General features: G+C 51.1%; 2 pseudogenes; one reads left to right on the top strand and one right to left on the bottom strand.

Moving 5' to 3' along the window:
* The first annotated feature begins 3,410 nt into the window (after positions 1 to 3,410).
* Positions 3,411 to 4,339, top strand: LOC122125549 (annotated as a pseudogene).
* A 5,034-nt stretch (positions 4,340 to 9,373) lies between these two features.
* LOC122125548 lies at positions 9,374 to 18,490 on the bottom strand (annotated as a pseudogene).
* Positions 18,491 to 18,860: the final 370 nt, after the last annotated feature.

Genomic DNA, 18,860 nt, shown 5'->3' with positions numbered 1-18,860 from the left:
GCTGGGGGGGGAGGGGTGGCCTTCCCTCCTCTGCTCCCAGAGGAGTGAGGAAGTGGGGCTTCTACTCACGCGGAGTCTTGGATCTCGGGTCGTCTCTGGTCTGCAAAGTGCAGGATGAAGTTGTCCGCTCCTTGTCTGTTCTTGCTGGTGTTGAGTAGAATCCGCTCGTCCGCTGCGTCTGGCTCCTTCGTCCCGGACTGGGTCTCAGGTATGCCTCCGCGGCGGTGGTCGCCGCTGCGACCCTGCCGCCGCAGCGGCAGCTGCTCAGATGTGTCTGCTTGGCTTCCCCTCTCTTGACTAACTCTCTGTCCTGTGATGGCACACTTGGTGTGATTTTCTGGCTTGGGACTGTTCACTGGAACTCTGAAACTGTTTTCTATGCAAGAGCTTGTTCAGATTCCAGCTTCTCCTCCGCCATCTTCCCGGAACTCAGCATCGTTTATTTTTAACTTTCCCTAATATATACTATTAGAAGTCAAGAGGTAACATAAGGTTATAATAGTCCAGAAAAACAAGGAAAATTTCAATGAAAACAGATGCAGTAAAACAAGACAAGGTCCACTGGTAGAAAGTAAAACAAACTCTGCAGACATAGCAAAGCAATCCCGGGCACCTGGTGTTTTTTAAGTAAGCCAGCTCCTTATACATGCCTTCAAGTGAGCACAGGGGTCAAGATGACCTTAGAGCTTTACTGTCGGCTCCAAAAAAATATCAGAGGTAATATTAACATATTATACTAGGAAACGAGATCCACTAATATAGCTTACGGTTACTAGATTTGAACTACTTTAATCATGGGATAATCTTATGTGTTAGTATATGATTTGATAAATGACTTTAACTATATGAAGATGTAATAGTCACACTGCAAACATTTTGAATCCCTTTTGTGACTTAAATGTACAAATATTTAAAATTCTGTTGCATTTCTGTTTTGCTGTTTAATAAAAAGATGTTTCACAAAAAAAAAGAAGATGTAGCGTATTTCCATCACAAAGTACGAGTAGGCCAGGAACAAGAAGGAAATGGTGTCATGTGCTGCCACATCTGTAGAACTACAGATCGCTGTGGAAAATGCAAGAAGTCAGACACAGAAAGGCAAATGCACTTTCTTGAAACAGACAAGAACGGGGCAGAGGAATTGTCAGCAAGTCCAGAAGGGTCCAGGTGGAAATGGAGTCCATGCAATGAGGTAGACCAGAAACCCTGGGTGAGGAGTCACAGTTGATCCTCTCCTGAGCAGACTGACAAATTTCTGCTTCAAAATCACCACTACTAATGATGAAAATCAGTAGGGAATTAGAGAATGAAGCTACCTCCTCAGAAACAACCAGGCATGAAAAGAGATCACTCAACACCCTACGTTCAGGAATATGCATGAAATGCTTACCTCTAATCTCCAAATGGGGTCTCTAAGGATGAAAACATTTTTAGAAGAAAATGGCCATTATTGCCAAAGAAATTCATGTACAGGAATATCTCATTCTATTTTCTTTCTTTTTTTGTGCCAGTCCAGGGGTTTGAACTCTGGGCCTCGATGTTGTTGCTGAGCTCTTTTATTCCAGACTGGCACTCTACCACCAGAGAGTGGAGATAGGAATTGGAGATAAGAATCTCATGGGCTTTCTTCACCAGGCTGGCTTTGAGCCTTGATTCTCTAATACCAGGCTCTGGAGTTTGCATCAGTACAGGCATCCACTTTTCTTTTCTAACAGCATATATTATGATAAAACAAAAGGAGACTGAGATGAGGAGGGCTGGGAAGGTGGCTCAGTGGTAGAGTGCTTGCCTAGCATGCATGAAGCCCTGGGTTTAATTCCTCAGAAGCACATACATAGAAAAAGCCAGAAGTGGTGCTGTGGCACCAATGGTAGAGTGCTAGCCTTGAGCAAAAGCAGCTCAGGAACAGTGCCCAAGCCCTGAGTTCTAGTCTCTGAACGGGGAAAAAAAAGGAAGGGCACTTTGGGTAAGAAACTTTGGGGACACATGACTTACATACTGCTGATATTGTTTCCAGAAAGTAATATCAAGTTGAGCCTCAGTGTCTCCTCCTGGCCTGCTGGGATCCAGGAGAGATAAGCGACTGCACCCCTCCCCTGTCCCCTGGAGAAACACCCATGAGAACGTGAAAAGTGTCTTGATAATTGTCACATGGGGGAAAAGAAAAAGTTTACTGGGAACTTGGCTTGCCACCCCAGGTGAAGGGAAAATCACTGCTCTCGAGGGAGACGACCTCAGCTGCGGCCCTCCTGGACCCCTATCTAAGGAGCCCTCTGCAGCTCTGAAGTGCCCATGTGCATCTCAGAAACGACCCGCCCTCCCATGCACATCCTGAGAGAAGAGGTGAGCACTTATGTTCACTGCCACTGGAGAGGCGCAGCCTGCAGGAGAGACCCCAGGTTCCACACTCTGGGTAAGGTATCACCTTAGGAGCAGGGATTCTTGATTGAACCCGGTTGCATAACAAAGAAACAGGAAGAATAGGAATGGGCTAGGACAGTGAAAAGAACAGGAGTTCCAGCCCCCTCACCCCCAAGTCCTGTTGGTTTCTCACTTCGACTCCCCTCACAGAGTCTGTCCTGGTTTATGACAAGTGAGGAGGAATCCTGATTGTCCATGGACTGGGGAAGATATGTTCACATAAGTGACTCTAGAATAGGATTTGACCCTAACATTACCCCCTCTCTGTCTCTGTGATCCACCTCCTTCTTAACCCACAACATCCCAATGCAGACCTGGTTCATCTTCCTGGTATTTCTTCTGTGAAATGTGGGCTCCGTGTTGAGGAAAGGATGACACCTGGGACCCACTCCTGCATCCAGAGTATTGAAGTATAAGTGCATGTGACCCCGGGAACATGTCAGACATGTTTCAAGTTTCTTTCTTTAGTCAGTCAGAGAGCTTGAACTTGAGTCTTGCCCATGTTCCTTGAGCCCTTTTTGCTCAAGACTAGGCCTCTACCACTTTGTGCCACATATCTACTTTCGGTTTGCTGGTGCTTAACTGGAAAGAAGAGTCTCACAGACTTTCCTTCTATGGGTGGCTTTGAATTGGGAATCCAAGGTCTCAGCCCCTGAGTAGCTAGGATTACAGTCTTGAACCACTAGGGTCTTGCTTGTTTAGAATCATAGATCTGATTCTACAGAGGAGAAATGCAGCCGCCTTCACCTCAGAACCTGACTCACCTTCCCTTAATGCTATTTCTCCAGGTTCACCCATTTCCCTGGACATGCCATCTTCCTCTTCCCGATGGATGAATAGAATTGGATTTTTCCTAATACATGAGAGACAGTAGGAGATTATTTCCAGTGGTGTGAATGTTGGAAGGAAAATATTGTGTTCCCTTGGCACCATGCAGGCCTCAGTTTCCCAAGCCAGGACCTCTGAATGAGACTCAAGGAACAGAGAGGATGGGAGATGCTCATGTGTTTATGGGGGTGACCCTCTTAGCCCAGACTGTGGTTTGGTTTGTAGGTAATTTGTCTCTTCTCTCCCACTGTCTATTCCTTTCCTGCATGGGGAACAGGATGAGAGCCACAGACTTGATTCTTAGGCACTTAATTGTGGCCAACTTCCTAAGTCTTCTGTGTAGGGGTGTTCCCCAAACCATGGTGGCTTGGGGCTGGAGAAATTTCTTCAATGATGTGGGGTGCAAAATGGTCTTCTATCTTCACCGAGTGGGCAGGGGGGTGTCGATTGTTAGCACTTGCTCCCTGAGCATCTTCCTTGCTCTCAGCATCAGCCAGGGGCACTCCAGGTGGGCAGGACTGAAGGGGAGAGCCCACAAGCACATTGTCTCCACCGTCTACCTCAGCTGGGGGGTTTTCCTCCTGGTGAGCATTGTTAATATCAAGTTCATGACCGGACCCAAAGCATACGAAAACATGACGAGCTTTAAGGCCTATTGATACTGTTCTTCCGTGCGTTGGACCCAGCTGCTGATGTGCTGTATATGGCCATGCTCTCGTTGCCTGATGTTCTATGTCTGGGGCTCATGCTCTGGGCCAGCACCTCCATGCTTTTTATCCTGTACAGACACAAGCAGAGAATGAGACACATCCAGAGGATCAGCGTCTCCACCAGAGCCTCTCTCGAGTCCAGAGCTACCATAATCATCCTCTTCCTGTTGAGCGCCTTTGTCTCCTGTTATACCATGTCCTGCATCTGTCAGATTTGCTTGTCTGTGATTTACAACCCCAGCCCAGTGCTGCACCATATCTCGGTGTTTGCTACAGGCTGTTTCCCATCCCTCAGCCCTTTCCTGCTCATGAGCAGACATTCCACTCCCTGCAGCCTCCTCTTCACCTGCACAAAGAAGAAGAAAGTGGTCCTGCCCTGAGGACCACCAAGCTTGCATCTCTGCTGAACTTTGCTTGTCCATTCAACAATCTCCATCCCTAGATAAAAGCCATCTGCTGAGAGATAGAAGTGTGCACACAGGTCCACATCTGCACATTTGTGTGCTATATATCTGTGTGTGTGTTCATCTGTCTCTATTGTGCTGGCCCACAAAATTATATGAAAGTGGAAATGTTAGATTTTGAACTAATGCTTATTAGTTCAGGTCAACTTCTTCCAGAGAATCTGCCCCATTAAATGGTAGTCATATCAAATTCAAGATAAACTGGTTAAACTCACTTTACATGTTTTCCTAATTCCATTTTGAGTCTTTTGATTTTTTTTCTTTCTTTCTTAAAGTTCCCTATGCAATGAAACAAATAATTCTTAAAGCCCTTTCTGTTCTGGAGAAGAAAGTAGTTGGAAAGAAAATAGCACATGGCAATTGTTTCTATCATATTTATAAGATGATTTCTATGTTGCTTTGTATGTCCTTCCCCCACATTATAACCCATGCTTTCACTGTATTTGATGTTGGTATATTTTGTGGAGTGCAAGGGAAAAAACAACTCGTTTAACTAGGGATACAGGTGGACCCATTGCAACAATGAAATGTACAGTCGTTATGTCGAAAAATGAACTTTACAACTTTGGTGTGTGTCGGGGGAATCAGGTTGGGGGAGGTCTGGAGTATGGGAACGGATAGGAATGAGAAACAAAGAGGAGGCAACAATACTTGATAAGAAACGTACTCGTTATCTTGCCATATAATTGTAACTCATCTGTAGGGTATTCCCACAATAAAAAAAAAATAAAGAAAAGAAAATAGCAGCTGGGTGCAGTGATTAATGCCTGTGTTCTGAGTTCATGAGGAGGCGAGATCAAAGGATCACATTTCAAAGCCAGTCTAGGCAGAAAACTCTCTGAGACTCTCATCTCCAATAAACCACCAAAAAACCCCGCAAACAAACATGGAGGTGGTGCTGTGACTGAAGTGGTAGAGCACTAGCCTTGAGTCAAATTTCCCAGGGACAGAATGGAGGCCCAAATTTCAAGCCCCAGGCCTGGCACAAAGAAGGATAGAGAGAATGAGGGACACAGACACACAGACAGATACAGACAGAGAAGAGAGAGGGCAAGCCAGCAAAGAAGGAAGGAAGGAAAGAAGGAAGGAAGAAAGAAGGAATGAATGAATGAATGAAGGAAGGAAGGAAGGAAGGAAGGAAGGAAGTCCTGCTGGTGTAGCACTAACCACAAACATCAAGACTCCTTCCTGGCAGTTACTCCATTAGTCTTGTCCTTGCTTATTTCTTACACATAATTTATTTTCACAACTCTTTCTTTTTCTTGGCAGTCTATGTTACATATCTCTAGACTCTGCTAATTCAACAAGCACCTTAAGTGTACTTCTGAAAAGCACCTTTGTTAATATAAAGTTGTTTTTAAAACACGAAGGCTCCTTGAGAAAGTCCCTTGCTTGGCTATTGTGACATTTCCTGCAGTGCTCCTCATGTCCCTTGTTATGAGGTCCCTTTACCACAGCTTCTGGGGTGCAGGTCAGGGCTGCTGTGCTGAATGTGAGGAGGGGTCTCCTGTCCAGGGCTCTCCACCTCCACCCTTTTCTTCTCAGGAATGAATTGAAAGGTGACAGCAAGCCAGAAGTAGCACTGATGTCCCGGGGACAGTCATCAGCCCTGAGAACAAAAGCTCAGGGATAGGACACAAGCCCTGAGTTCAAATCCTGGGACCAGCACAGAAAAGGAAAGCAAGCAGATGGCAGGCCTGCCACCAGGAGTCAGCCAGGGACTATGCCCGGTGCTGAGTGGACTCTGGGCTCTGAGCCAGGCACCTCCTCCTGATCCTGTAGTTTCCACAGCCAGGCCACCACAGAAAGGCTTGAACCACAAGCCCTGCCATCCCTGCACTCCCTCCCCCCACACTCGCTTTAGCCAGATTCCGTACCTGCCCCATGCCCTTAATCCAGCCTAAAGTCATTCCACCCAGCACACTCATGCTCTGGTCTCCTTGGGGAGCTGTGTGGTGTCATCATTAACCTCACACACACCTGTTCCTCTCCTGACCCTGGTGTTCCCATCCCCAGAGGTCTTCCCCGTCTGTGTCACCTTGGAGAGTGTGGATGTGGACTTAGCCTTCTGACCTAGGGGCAGCGTGTGTCCTCCACCAGCTCCCTGCCTTGTGAGGGGACGCAGGCTTTCCCTGTCCTCACTCCACCCCCTGTCAGCACTCGCTCCCCAGGAGTTCCCCATCCTCTACTGACCTCACCTTCTGTCTTGAGCAGGATCCAAATCCAAGACAACCCACACCCCATGCTTCCCCTACCCCACAGCTCTCAGCAATGCTCCTCCCACTTTTCCTTTTTTTTTTTTTTTTGGTCGGCCCTGGGGCTTGAACTCTGGGCCTAGGCATTGTCCCTGAGCTCTTCAGCTCAAGGTTAGGCTCTGCATCCCATGCATCCCTGCAGTCCACTGGAAGCACAGCTGCGCATCGTCATGCTGACATGCAGCCCTGCCTGGACTTGTTACTTCTGGAGAGTTCGCACATTCAGGTTGTCTTCCTCCATCTCTGTCTCCTTTCTTCCTGAGCACCCTCGGTTCTACGCCACTATCTTGTATGAATCCCTTTCCTGTTCCCTGTGTCCTTGCCACACAGTGGCCGGCCACCCGACTCCTGCTCCCCTGCTGCACACCTGCCAGCCAGAGCTCACAGCCAGCTCCTGACTTGGCTTCATTCACAGCAGCACCTGGTGACTATGCTCAATATCCAGGAGGGATGAGACATGCTCACCTCTTACTCCTGGGAATGAGTTGAAGCTCCTGACAAAGCCTTCCAAGAAAAATGGGTCAGCCCGTGAACCAGCTGGGAGGTCAGCTCTCCCTCACTCCCTGCACCCTTAGCTTGGGGGCTCTGTCCCCATCCCTTGTGCACTTCCTGCTGGTAGAGCAGGCCACACTGTTTGCCATCCTCACAAAACAACCACCCTGACCAATGGCTGCCATTGTGATGAAAACAGCGGAATTCAGAAGGGCCAAGAAAGTCCCGGGGAGGTTTTGGGGGGAAGCGCTCATGCTAGTTCAGATATGGGAGTAACCATTGACTGACCCCTAGGACAGGCGCCATCTGACTTCTGTTCCTGGGTCACAGCTGAGTCCTGGCGTGATGGTGGCCACTATTGCACACTGCACACACCTTGCCTTGTCAGGTCCCTGCCAGACTGTATCTACCTTCCCATTGTTTCTACTTCATTAAAATCCCTAACTACTCACTTCTTACAGCTGATAGTGCCTTGGCAGAGAAAGCTTTAAAGCAGATGGATCCTTGTTATAATGAATTTTTGGCGGGTGTGGGTGGGAAATCAGTTGTGGGGCTTGAACTCAGGACCTGGGTGATGTCCCTGAGCTCTTTTACTCATGGCTAGTGCTCTACCACTTGGAGCTTAGTGCCACTTCCAGTTTTCTGGTAGGGAACTGAAGAATCTCCTGGACTTTTCTGCCCAGGCTGGCTTTGAACTGTGATCCTCAGATCTCAGCCTCAGTCTCTAAGATGACAGGTGGGATCCACAGGTGTCCAGGGACTTACTCTTCAAATTATCCAGGACTGGTTGAGCCACACTTGCAGTTTTGGGTGGAATGCAACGTGGGCATGGTGCTGATCTTTAAATGCATTGTTGATATTTCTTGCAGGTATATTAAATATTTTACATCTGTGCTCTTCAAGGAAATGGGTGTCTAATCCTGTCTCTAGTCTGTTCTCATTTTGATATGAGAGGGAGTTTATTAGCATTCTTCCTTTGCTAGTTTTTGAACCTGTCTGAGAGGCATTGGTGGTAACTCTGAACACCTGGTGTAACCCATCAGTGACTCTATTTACTGCTTGATTGAAGATGAAGTTAGGTGACTAAAATCATCTTGGATCAAACCTGATGGGTCCAACGTGCAAAGAGGTGAATCCATTTCTTGTATGTTTACTAATGTGTTGGATTAATTTTCTACTATATTTCAGTGACAACTTGAATTTTAACTGTTATGATATTCTAGTTTTTTTAGTTGATGTCTTCACTGTTCTTGGCTGAAGGCTTGTCAGTCTTAGCTATCTTCCCAAAGAAAGTTCTTACCTTCACTGATTTTTTTTTTGTCAGTCCTGAGGCTTGAATTTTGGTCCTGGGCACTGTCCCTCAGCTCTTCAGCTTAAGGTGTGCACTCTATCACTTGAGCCACAGTCGCCACTTCCAGTTTTCTGGTGGTTGATTGGAGATGAGTCTCATGGACTTTGCTGAATCAGCTGGCTTTGAACCATGATCCTCAGATCTCAGCCTTCTGAGTAGCTAGGAATACAGGAGTGAGCCACCAGAGCTCAGCTTCTTTCACTGATTTTTTTTTACATTGTTCTTTTAATCTCCATTTCTTTCATTTTTACCCTGATTTGTGTGTGTGTGTGTGTGTGTGTGTGTGTGTGTGTGTGTGTGTTTATGTGTGTGCCTGTCCTTTGGCTTGAACTCAGGGCCTGGGCACTGTTGCTAATCTTCTTTCGCTCCAGGCTAGTGCGCTACCACTTGAGCCACAGCTCTGCTTTGTACATTCTGGGGATAGTTTATTGAAAATGAGCCTCATGGACTTTTCTGATGCCTTTGAACCACAGTCCTCAGATCTGAGCTTCTTAAGTAGCTCTGATTAGTGGTGAGCAGTCATCAGTTCCTGGCTGGCTCTATCCTGATTTTTATGATTCTCTTTGTATCCACTGTTCTGGGTTTGTTTTTAGACTGTGCTTCATCATTGATTGCATTTGAGACACCTGACTTTTTTCCTGGCAGGCCCGCACAGCGGTAAATTCCCTCAGAGAAGCTTTTGCTTCATCCAAGAAGTTCTGGAAAGTTGTGGTATGGTTTTGATTCTTGAATTTGTAAACTTGTTCCTTCATTTGATCCTTAAGTCTTATGGCTGACTTTGGGCTCGACAGCCTATCTCTTGATGAGAGGGTGTCTTAAGCCAACATTCTAACTTGGTCTGGACTTACAGGTTCACGGCATCCAGTAGTACTAGTTCATGAAACCGGGGCAGCAGTAGGCATCTGTGGGCTGGCTCGCTGTTTGTCAGCAGAAGTTAACGGTCTTTATCTCATCAACCTAACTTGGGTTTGATGTCTCCCCTGCTCTCGTGGGACAAGCAACTGGGGCTCCATTTCAGGTATGTTCCCATTTGCTTGGGACAGTTTTCGACCCTGAACTTTCAGTTTTCAGTCTTGGCTGGTGAAGTGTCATCTCTATGCAGTGGTGGTTTATAACTGGGCCAGGCCAGCTCTCCCTCCTGGCTGACAGGCATAGGGTAGAGCCAGGACACTGCTTTACAGTTCAGCAGGTGTATACAGATCTGGAAAATACTGTCAGTTTTATGTTGTATATCAATTGGCTTTGAGACAATGCTTGTGCTCAACAATAAAATGGATGATTTTCCCAGGGCAGTGGTGTGGCTCAGTGAACAGTAAGAGGACTTGATCAGTAGGAGGATGTGAATAATAGGAGGATGTGAACAGTAGGGCCTCCACAGGCAGCCTGGGTCCTTGGCCAGCTCTGCCACGGCAGGCAGCATGCCAAGGGGTCAGGACACTCAGTGTGAGTGTTTAGGACTAATTGTCCTCACAGAAAAGGGCAGAGACCAAGGCCCCAGGACACCCCCCCCAACACCCACTAAGACCTGAGGGCCAACTGTTTCTACACCTTTATTTCTTTGTGAAAAGAGGGAAAAAAAGGAATAAAATATAAACAGTACAATTGACACAAATAAACCACCGGGGTGGGGGTGGGAGGAAGGAAGGGGAGGAAGGTGGGAGGCAAGTGGGGATGGGCTTCCCATCTCAGCAGCAAGAGGCAGTGACCCGGATGCTCGCGTCTCTCCCTGCAGGGCAGGAGTGGCGTCTTCCTCCTGGCTGCTGTCCATCCCACCGCGTCTCCCTCAGCCTTTGGGAGGGCGCCGGGCGACGTCTCCCCAGGCTGTTCAGGGAACGTGAGTGGGTCCAGGTCTGGGAACAGGCCATGCACAGGGAGGGCTGTCAGCGACTCACTGGCTCCATCAGGGAGGAGCTCAGGGAGGGCTGAGCTGAGCGTGGGCCGAAGGCCAGGCACTGGAGGCCCAAGCACTGGCTCTTCTTCCAGCATCAGGCAAGAGACAAAACTGAAGGAACAGGAATGGGCTGGCACAGAAGCCCAGCCTGGCCCTCTTGCGCCTCTGCCCAGGCCCCACCACACTCTCCCCATCCACCAGCATGTGTGGCCCCCTAGCCCCTGCCTGGGCACTGCCACCCTCTGTCCCTCCCGTCCTCTGCCTGGGCACCACCAACCCTCCCACCTGCCACCGCCCACCACCCCCAGCCCGCACAAGTCAAGGCCTCCTGGGCATAGTACTTGACGTCCACATCGTGGTCGTGGGTCAGCTTCTCCAGGACCGCTTGTCCTCGCTCTGCAGTGTGCTGGAAGCAGAGGGGAAAGGGCTGAAGCATGAAGCAGATTGGTGCCCACAGCTGGGAACTCAGTTCAGGCCTGGCCAATCCCTGCCGAATTACAACTTGCATCTCCAGATGGCTAGCGATGCTAAGCCACCCCTCACCTCCCTTCCCTTCACACCCGCCTCCCCATAAGACTCGCCACTGCCACTGCCAACTCCTCAGTCTACAGTGAAGCTGACACTGGGAGGAAGCAGCAGGGAGCAGTGGCAGCTGAACACAGTGGCGCACATCTGGAATCCCAGCCACTGAGGAAGCCCTAGCAATAGCTGGGTGTGGTGGCACCCGTTATCCTAGCGGTGTGAGTAGCATGCACAGACCAGGCAGCCTGGGCCACACATGCACTCTGTGAAATATAACAATGGCAAAAAGCACTGGGGCATGGCTCAAGTGGCTGAATGCTTGCCTAGCGAGGTCAACCCTCAGTATCACCACAAGGGAAGAAACAGTGTAGCTGGAGAGGAGCATAAGAACAGCAAGTCCCAGCTCACCTGTTGTCGAGGATGGGCCCGATCTTCTGCAGGGACTAGGCCACATTGAAGGGGACCTTGGCAATGGGGTCCCCTGCCATGCGCATGACAGTGGGCAGCATGTACTTGGTGGTGATGTCCTGCCCGCACACCTCCGACAGAACCTGGCCAAGCACGGGCACACAATCAGTACAGTCAGTGACTGGCACCTGGGCCCGGGTGGCGAGGCTGAACAAAACCTCTCTGGCATCCAAAGGTTGCACACAACTGACACCACCTCCCCGCGACTATGATTTACAATGGGCTCAACTATGAACATGCAGCCAATGGTGTATCTCACACCAGCTCACCCACCCCCAGGCCAAGGGTGTCAAAGGCCAGGAGTCCGCCCAGCTCCAGATGTGTACCACTGGCCTTGGCCTCCGGCCTCTCCACTCCCAAGCCTGGTGTCACGGCACGGCTGTGCGTGCCCCTCCCCTGGCAAGCCGGCTCCTGGGTACAGGTGGCACGTGGGCTGCACTCATGTTTATGTAGAAGATGGTGCTCATGCGGTGCAGGTAGTTGGGGTCTCCAGACATATCCAGCACCTTGGGGATAATGGTGGCATGTGCTGACTCCTTCCTGAACCTCCCCACCAGCTTCTTGAGGTTGCTGGTGGCTGCCTCACGAATGGCATAGACTGCAAGGGGGACAGGAAGGCCATAGGGGAGTTTTAGAGTGGGTCATGGCTCAAAGCCAACCTTTCCCAGGGTTCAAACATCAGGGGGCAGGGCACAGACAGAACAGTGGCGTGGCCCCGCCCACTGGCTGCCAGCTCCTTCTGGCAGGACTCACCATGGTCCACCAGCATGCCATACATAACGAGTTGAGTTTCTCATCAAAGAATTCCACTCCCTGCCAGAGGAGAGAGGTGGTGAGGGCTCCAAGGATGAGGGAGGCCAGCCACCCTCCTCTCCCCTCCCCACCATACCTGGCATGCCCTGGATCACGCACCATCTGACCAGCCAGCAGGGGCATGTACTCGATGATGGCCAGCCACACCCGCCACTTTGCATCCTCGGCTAGCTCCACGATGGCGGGCAGCAATGACTAGGACAGCTGCCAGATGTCGATCACCTCGTTCACACAGTCCAGGTTGGAGATGATGTTCAGCCGCACCTCTGGGCACTGCAGAGGATGGGGCTTCAGTGATGCCTGGCCCAAGGCAGCCCGGAATGGGGGGAGGGGAGTGCCACCCCATAGCAACACCCTACAGACCTGCCATTTCCCCAGGGCCACTGCCCAGCACCAACCTGGCCCCAGGGACACAGCGACAAGGCCACATACAGAGCCACACTTGACATTAAGTGATGGAGGCTTGGGCATCACATGACACCTGCAGTCATTCTGAGAGAACTTGCAGGAATCATGAGGAAAAACAACACAGTGGGAGAAGAAAGGTGAGCCCCAGCTCTGCCCAGGACAGCTGTGTCAGGACGAAATTGAGGCTTGAGCCAGAAGGGAGGAGTCAGAGCTCTTGGACCACCAGTACTGAGAGTTGCCCCTTTCATTCCTGTCACCTCAACTCCCTCTAGTGACATGAGCCCCCACCAGAGCACAGACCTGCCTCCAGGGCAAGCCTCATCCATGCCATGCCCCCACTATCCAGCAGGGCTGGGGCAAACACAGCAGGTGCTCCATGACAGAAAGAGTTTGAACTGCTTCTGCCTCCCAGATCGTGAGCTCTGATCAATCACGTGCATGCTTACCCTTCACACATTGACTCACTTAGCTCAGAAGCCCCCCCACCTCCAGCTGGACTCCATGATAGCCATCAATCACCTTGGCAGGGCGATAGGGGAGGGGAGATTCACCTAGTCCTTCAGCTGGCCCAGGAAGAGGAGCAGGAGGTGCTCGAGGGTGTTGTCTTTGCCCAGGATGGGAGAGAGGCCCATGATGACGGAGGCCAGGGCTGACTTCACATATTGGTTGGCATCTGACACCAGTTCCTGGGAGGGAGGCCCAGGGGGACCTGCCTCAGCCTCTTCTGCACATGACTGGCAGGGGACTTGGGAGTGGGCTGCAGGGTCCATGTCTCCATCTCCTTGGCGGCAGCCTGTGACCCAGGTACCTGGGGCTTTTCCACAGCCTGTTCTGTGCCCTCTTTCCTGCCCAGCTGACTCCCTCCACCAAACCAGTTACCTTAATGCAGGGCAAGATCTGGGTCATGATCACGATCTCTCGACAATCTGCGGAGACGTTCTCGCAGAACTCTGGGGGCCAGGGTGGGGGATGAGATGGAGCCCGCTGCACCTCCACCCTGAGCTGGCCTCCTCAGGCATGGGTCACGGGCACCCACCTTTCACCTTGTGCGAGGCTGGGGCCCTCACCTCAGCCTCAAAGTCCTTCATCAGGTTCTGGAAGGCGGGCACCAGGTCTGTCTTGGTGATCTCAGGCCCCACTGCTTTCTAGAGCTGGAAACCCAGAACCAGGAAGAGGCGGGGTGTGTGGAACGAAAGGTGGTCTGGCAGCCTCTCTCAGTTATTGAGGTCAAAATCCAGGTAGAAGCGGTGCAAGTGTGGAGACTAGGCAGGCTGCTCTTCCCAGAGCCAGCCCTCGTCTCCAGCAGCGTGCGCCAAAACCACAGACCTTAGTTCACATTATCCCAAGTGGGGCTTTCTGTGACCTGATCCACAAACATGCCAGTGATGCAGAGTCTCCTGCTTTTACATTTGTACAAAAATATAGTGTGCTGAGTCACTAAATGGGCAGGGGAGCTAAGGAGAGACTCCTCAGAAGAAGGAAGAATGACAAAGAAACACAAGGAAATGCTCAACATCCCTGGACATGAAGGAAGTACAAATCACAACAACTCTGAGATTCCATCTTAATCCGGTTAGATTGGCCAGCATTGTGAATTGGAACAATTGCTGGCAGGGATGTGGAGAAAAGGAGCCCTACTGTGCAGCTGGTAGGAATGTGAACTAGTGCAGCCACTCAGCACAGCAGTCTGTAGATTCCTCCAAATACTACACACAGACCTTCCCTACCACCCACACTGAGGCATCTACGCTGAACATCATGACAAGGATACCTGCACACCCATGTTCACTGCCACACTACTCACAATAGCCAAGATATGGAAACAGCCCAGATGCCCCACAGTAGATGAGTGGACCCACAAAAAGTGGACAATGGTTCTTTACACAGCCATTAGAAAGAATAAAATAATGGCATTTGCAGGGAAATGGATGGAACTAAAACAAATCATGTGAAGTGAGGTAAGTCAAGACTGGAGATTAATGGTGCACGTTCTCTGATATAAGGAAGTTAGATCTAAAATGCACTGGGATATGACAAATGCCACAGGATTCCAGAGTCTCACACACCGTGAGACCAAAGGAGAATAGGCTTAGGAGAGAATCACAAAGGCCCAATGCCTAAGCATCTCTTCATATTTATATAAAACATTACACATACTAAAACAAATTCCAAGATGTGGCAACAAAGTACATATATATTTTTTGGTTTTAGCTTTTGATACTTCTGTGTTCTTAATCTGATAAAGAGTCTGTTCTCATGTTATCTCAGGGAGGGTTCAGGGAGGGGAAAAGGATAGAAAAAAAAAGTGCATCCATGGAGCTCACAGGACACTGATGAAAGTGAAATGCACAACTCGTGGGTAGAGATGGGAGGGAGAGGCTGGGAGGGAATGAGAGAACAGCAGACACTCTGTACAAAAGGAAATGTCCTCATTTGCTGACTCATGAATGCCATTGTAATCCCTCTGTACATCCCCTCTATAATAACAGTACACATGTATAAAATGGGCTGTGCACAGCAGCTCACACCTACAATCTAGCTAGCTATACAGGAGGCAGAGTTAGGAGAATTGGAGTCCGAGGTTAGCCTAGGCAGAGGTGGAGATCCTAGCTGAAAAATAAATCCAAAGGGTGGGTGTGCCTCAACAAGGGGGGCACCTGCCCAGCGAGCACAAGGCCCAAGTTCACAGCCCCAGTTTCCAGTATGAACACACGTCTGGACGAATGTGTGCTTAGTGACTCTGCCTTTTCTTGGTTGCCAGAGATGCCTTACACTTGCTCCTGACCACTGCTTGCTCCTGACCACCACCAGAGCCGATGGGTTCACACTAAGGGCACACACAAAGGTAGCCCTCCAAGGGCTTCATGATCTTTTACCAGTGTAACTGGTATGGAGTGCGGGTGGGCAGCCCTGTTTCTACCTCAGCTCCTTGTCTGTCTGCAGCTTCTACTCCTGGGCAGGACAAGAGTCTCGCTTGGAGCCCAGGACAGAGAGCATCACTTTTCCACCTTTCCAGGTCCTTCGCGTGTACAAAGCAGGGCAAGTACAGCTTCCCAGTGTGAATGTGCATCCCTGACCATGCCAAGATCCAGCCCTGGCTTCTCTGCCCACGAATGTTAGGCTGCCCGCTCCCATGCAGGACAGACACGCGTCCCTCTTTCCTTCACCCTTGGCCCTGCCTGTCCACTACAAGCCTTACTCACCTCAGCAAACTTGTCAGCCACCATATCGTGCCAGGACTTTTCCTTGGCCGCCTGGTGCAGTGTGGTCATCACCAGGGCCTCCAGGGCCTCCTGGGGCAGGAGCTGGGCAATGTTCACACAGGCCTCCACCGCCAGCAGCCGCACGGTGTCCTGGGGTGCAGAAGGGGTACTGAGTGCCCAAGGGGCATAAGGGCAGAGGGCCCAGTGGTGGGATGGGGGGAGGGGTAAGTGGGGGAGGAGAAAGTGCAGAGCAGGGACCCACCTGCTCATCAGAGGCTAGGTTGGAGAACATGGGGATGATCTCACTCTTGACATTGTCCAGCTCCAGGACCTTGGCGAACTCCCCCAGCTTGGAAGCTGCAGCCCGCTGCATCATGGAGGTATCATCTGAGCAGAGGTTCTGGAAGTACCTGGGGATCCAGAGTGGCACTAGGCAGGAGGAACTCAAGGAACCCAGAGCGATCAGAGGGCGTGGACCATTGGGCTCCATGGTTGCTGCCCAGGGCATTGGTGGCTTCATGCAGGATAGGAGGAAGAGAGGGGGGGCCTTCGGCTTGGGCAGCTCAATGGAGCAGCAGGTAGGTTTAGTGCACATTCAGGCACCCATGGAGGGGAGGGTACTGATACTGAGGCCCAGCAGGTGAGCTGATCCGAAGATACAGCCAGGGGCAGTTGGGCAGGCGGTGGCAAGGGAGCCCGGGACTCACTGGTGGAGCTCTGCCTTCACAGCACCAGACACTCATGGGTAGCAGATGGAGAAGAGGCAGCAGGCTGAGGTGTGGGAGGCGAACCAGTCACCCCCCTCTAGCCATTTCACCAGGGGCACGAAGTGGGCTACGAGGTCAGAGGGCTAGTGCTTGTGGGAGATGGCCCACAAGGACTCCACTACCTTTTCCCGCACCACCATCTCCTCCAAGGTGGACAGAGACTCTAGTGGGGGCTGCAGGGGTGGGGGAGGGGTGGGTGGCACTGATGCTCTGCTCAGCCCTCCAGCCCAGAGGCCATCCCCCTGGACAGCAGCCCCCCCCTCTACCATCCCAGCTCCATGGCTCCTGTCTCTGCCCCGGGGATGGGAGCAAGGACCACGCATGCCACTCACCAGCAGGCAGTGAACATACTCTGGACCCCACACCAGGCCCGTGAAGGGTCCCAGCTGCTCAGCCAGGGCCAGAAAGACCTCATCCTCAGTGTAGATGGTATCTGCAGGGGCAGGGCATTCCCATCACAGCACACTCAGGGGCCCCGGCACCCTGGTATCCTGGCCCCAAGATCGCAAGCTTGCTGTCAGAACCCAGAGTTTTCCCATATGGCCAGCACAGAGAACAAGATACGAGCTTGGGTTGGGTGGGGGAGCACTGCATGACAGGGCCACTCTACAACCCATAGGGTAGGGAGACAGAGTCCCATCCTGTGCAACACTGTGGCAAGCAGATTTCCTGTTCAGGTACAGCTTACACTCTCAGCACTGTTCTCCGCCAAAAATCCTTTTCTATCTGTTCAGACTCGGTTCAGCTACTGCCTCCTGGAGCCTTTGCAGGCTGTCCCTCCCCCAGACTGCCCCAACCACTGTCCTCTGTGCCTGGCTTCTACCTGAAGACAGTGCCAAGCCCAGCCACAGTCTCAGGCCTCAGGGCTGGGCAGGGCAGGCCAGGGCAAAGGTGATCTCTGGGATTCTTCCATTCAGACCTAGGACTTACCAATGGAAGTGCAGCACCCAGTGCTCAGAGCACCACCTCCAGAACCGCGACACTACACTGCTATACTTTAAGACGCCAGCCTGGCATTTTGCTCTACCCCACGATCATGCTGCAGTAATTGCTAACAAAACCAATCCGGTATGTTCTGCTGGCATGAGGCTGAGGCTTCTGCTTTTCTGTCTGGACGGCACCACCTTTTCCCAAAGGACACGGCACCTGCCACATGCAACTGGAGATGCTCCCAGGCAGTAAGTCCAAAGAAGGGACCTAAAGTCCCTTGGGGCTCTGAGCCCATTGTGTCTGGATACCCGGCAGCTCTTGGTTTGAAGCTCCCACATTCCTCCCATCCCAAGCCCCAGTTCTTTCCTTCCAGGCAGGCAGAACATTGATGAGACTGTCCTCCCAGCCGACACTTAGGTGTTAAACAGACTGAACGCTCTCCATATCTCTAATACGAGTAACACGACTGTGTCCTCCTGGCAGAGCCCAAGGCAGGTCTCAGGTTGGGAGTCTACTCTGGTCTGCGGCTGCCTTCCAGCAGACTTTCGAGAGGATATTCTGCCTCCACCTTTCTCTTCCTCAGCTTTCCCCTCAACACAGTCCTGCAGTACATAAAGCTTGTCTATCTGCCCCTCAGCCTCTGTACCCCATCATCCAGGGCCCCCGCCATGGGCTTCTCTTATTAAGCAGAAGCCATCTCCAGGCACCCCCACAGCACAGGGCCCCAAGAGTCCCCACCTGTAAGGAAGGAGAGGAGTATACTTTGGGTCCTTTCTGCTCCAAGGGCCAAGGCGATGGTGGACAGCTTCTTGATGCTGTTGAGGTGAAGCTGAGGAGAGAATAAGGAGGGAGAATGTCAGTAATCCCAGACTCAAAGGAGCTCCACAGTGCTGGGAGCAGACCCACCATGCCCTCCTCTGACCTGGAGCGCAAAGTTCAATAGAAACAGCGCACTTTCCGAGTTCATGTATGACCACACACGCTGCCCACCACTGGCTACTACACCTCATACTCCACTTAGTAGCAGCCACTGCATAGCATGCATGCATGCATGCTCTGGGCCAGGCCCTAGACAAGGCACATACACCTGTGACCTCACTGAACCCTCAAAGCCATCGTATAATGTGTGAAGTGGCTCACAGTGTTAATCCTGTGAGGCTCAGCACAAGGCAGAAACTGGCCAGCTCACAGAGCTAAGAGGATGGCTGGCGGAGCAGGCATTTAAACACAAGACTTGTGGCTAATGGTGATGATAAGAGAACAAACAATAGGATACTATTACTACAAAAACAAAAGTCAGTTATGCTGATGCACACCTGTAATCCCAGTACTCAGCA

Source organism: Dipodomys spectabilis, unplaced genomic scaffold, assembly GCF_019054845.1.
Source record: "Dipodomys spectabilis isolate Male_0828 unplaced genomic scaffold, ASM1905484v1 ptg000266l, whole genome shotgun sequence".
NCBI classification, from domain to species: Eukaryota; Metazoa; Chordata; class Mammalia; order Rodentia; family Heteromyidae; genus Dipodomys; species Dipodomys spectabilis.
The sequence above is the reverse complement of the archived record's forward strand: the minus strand, read 5'-3'. Positions and strand labels throughout refer to the sequence as shown.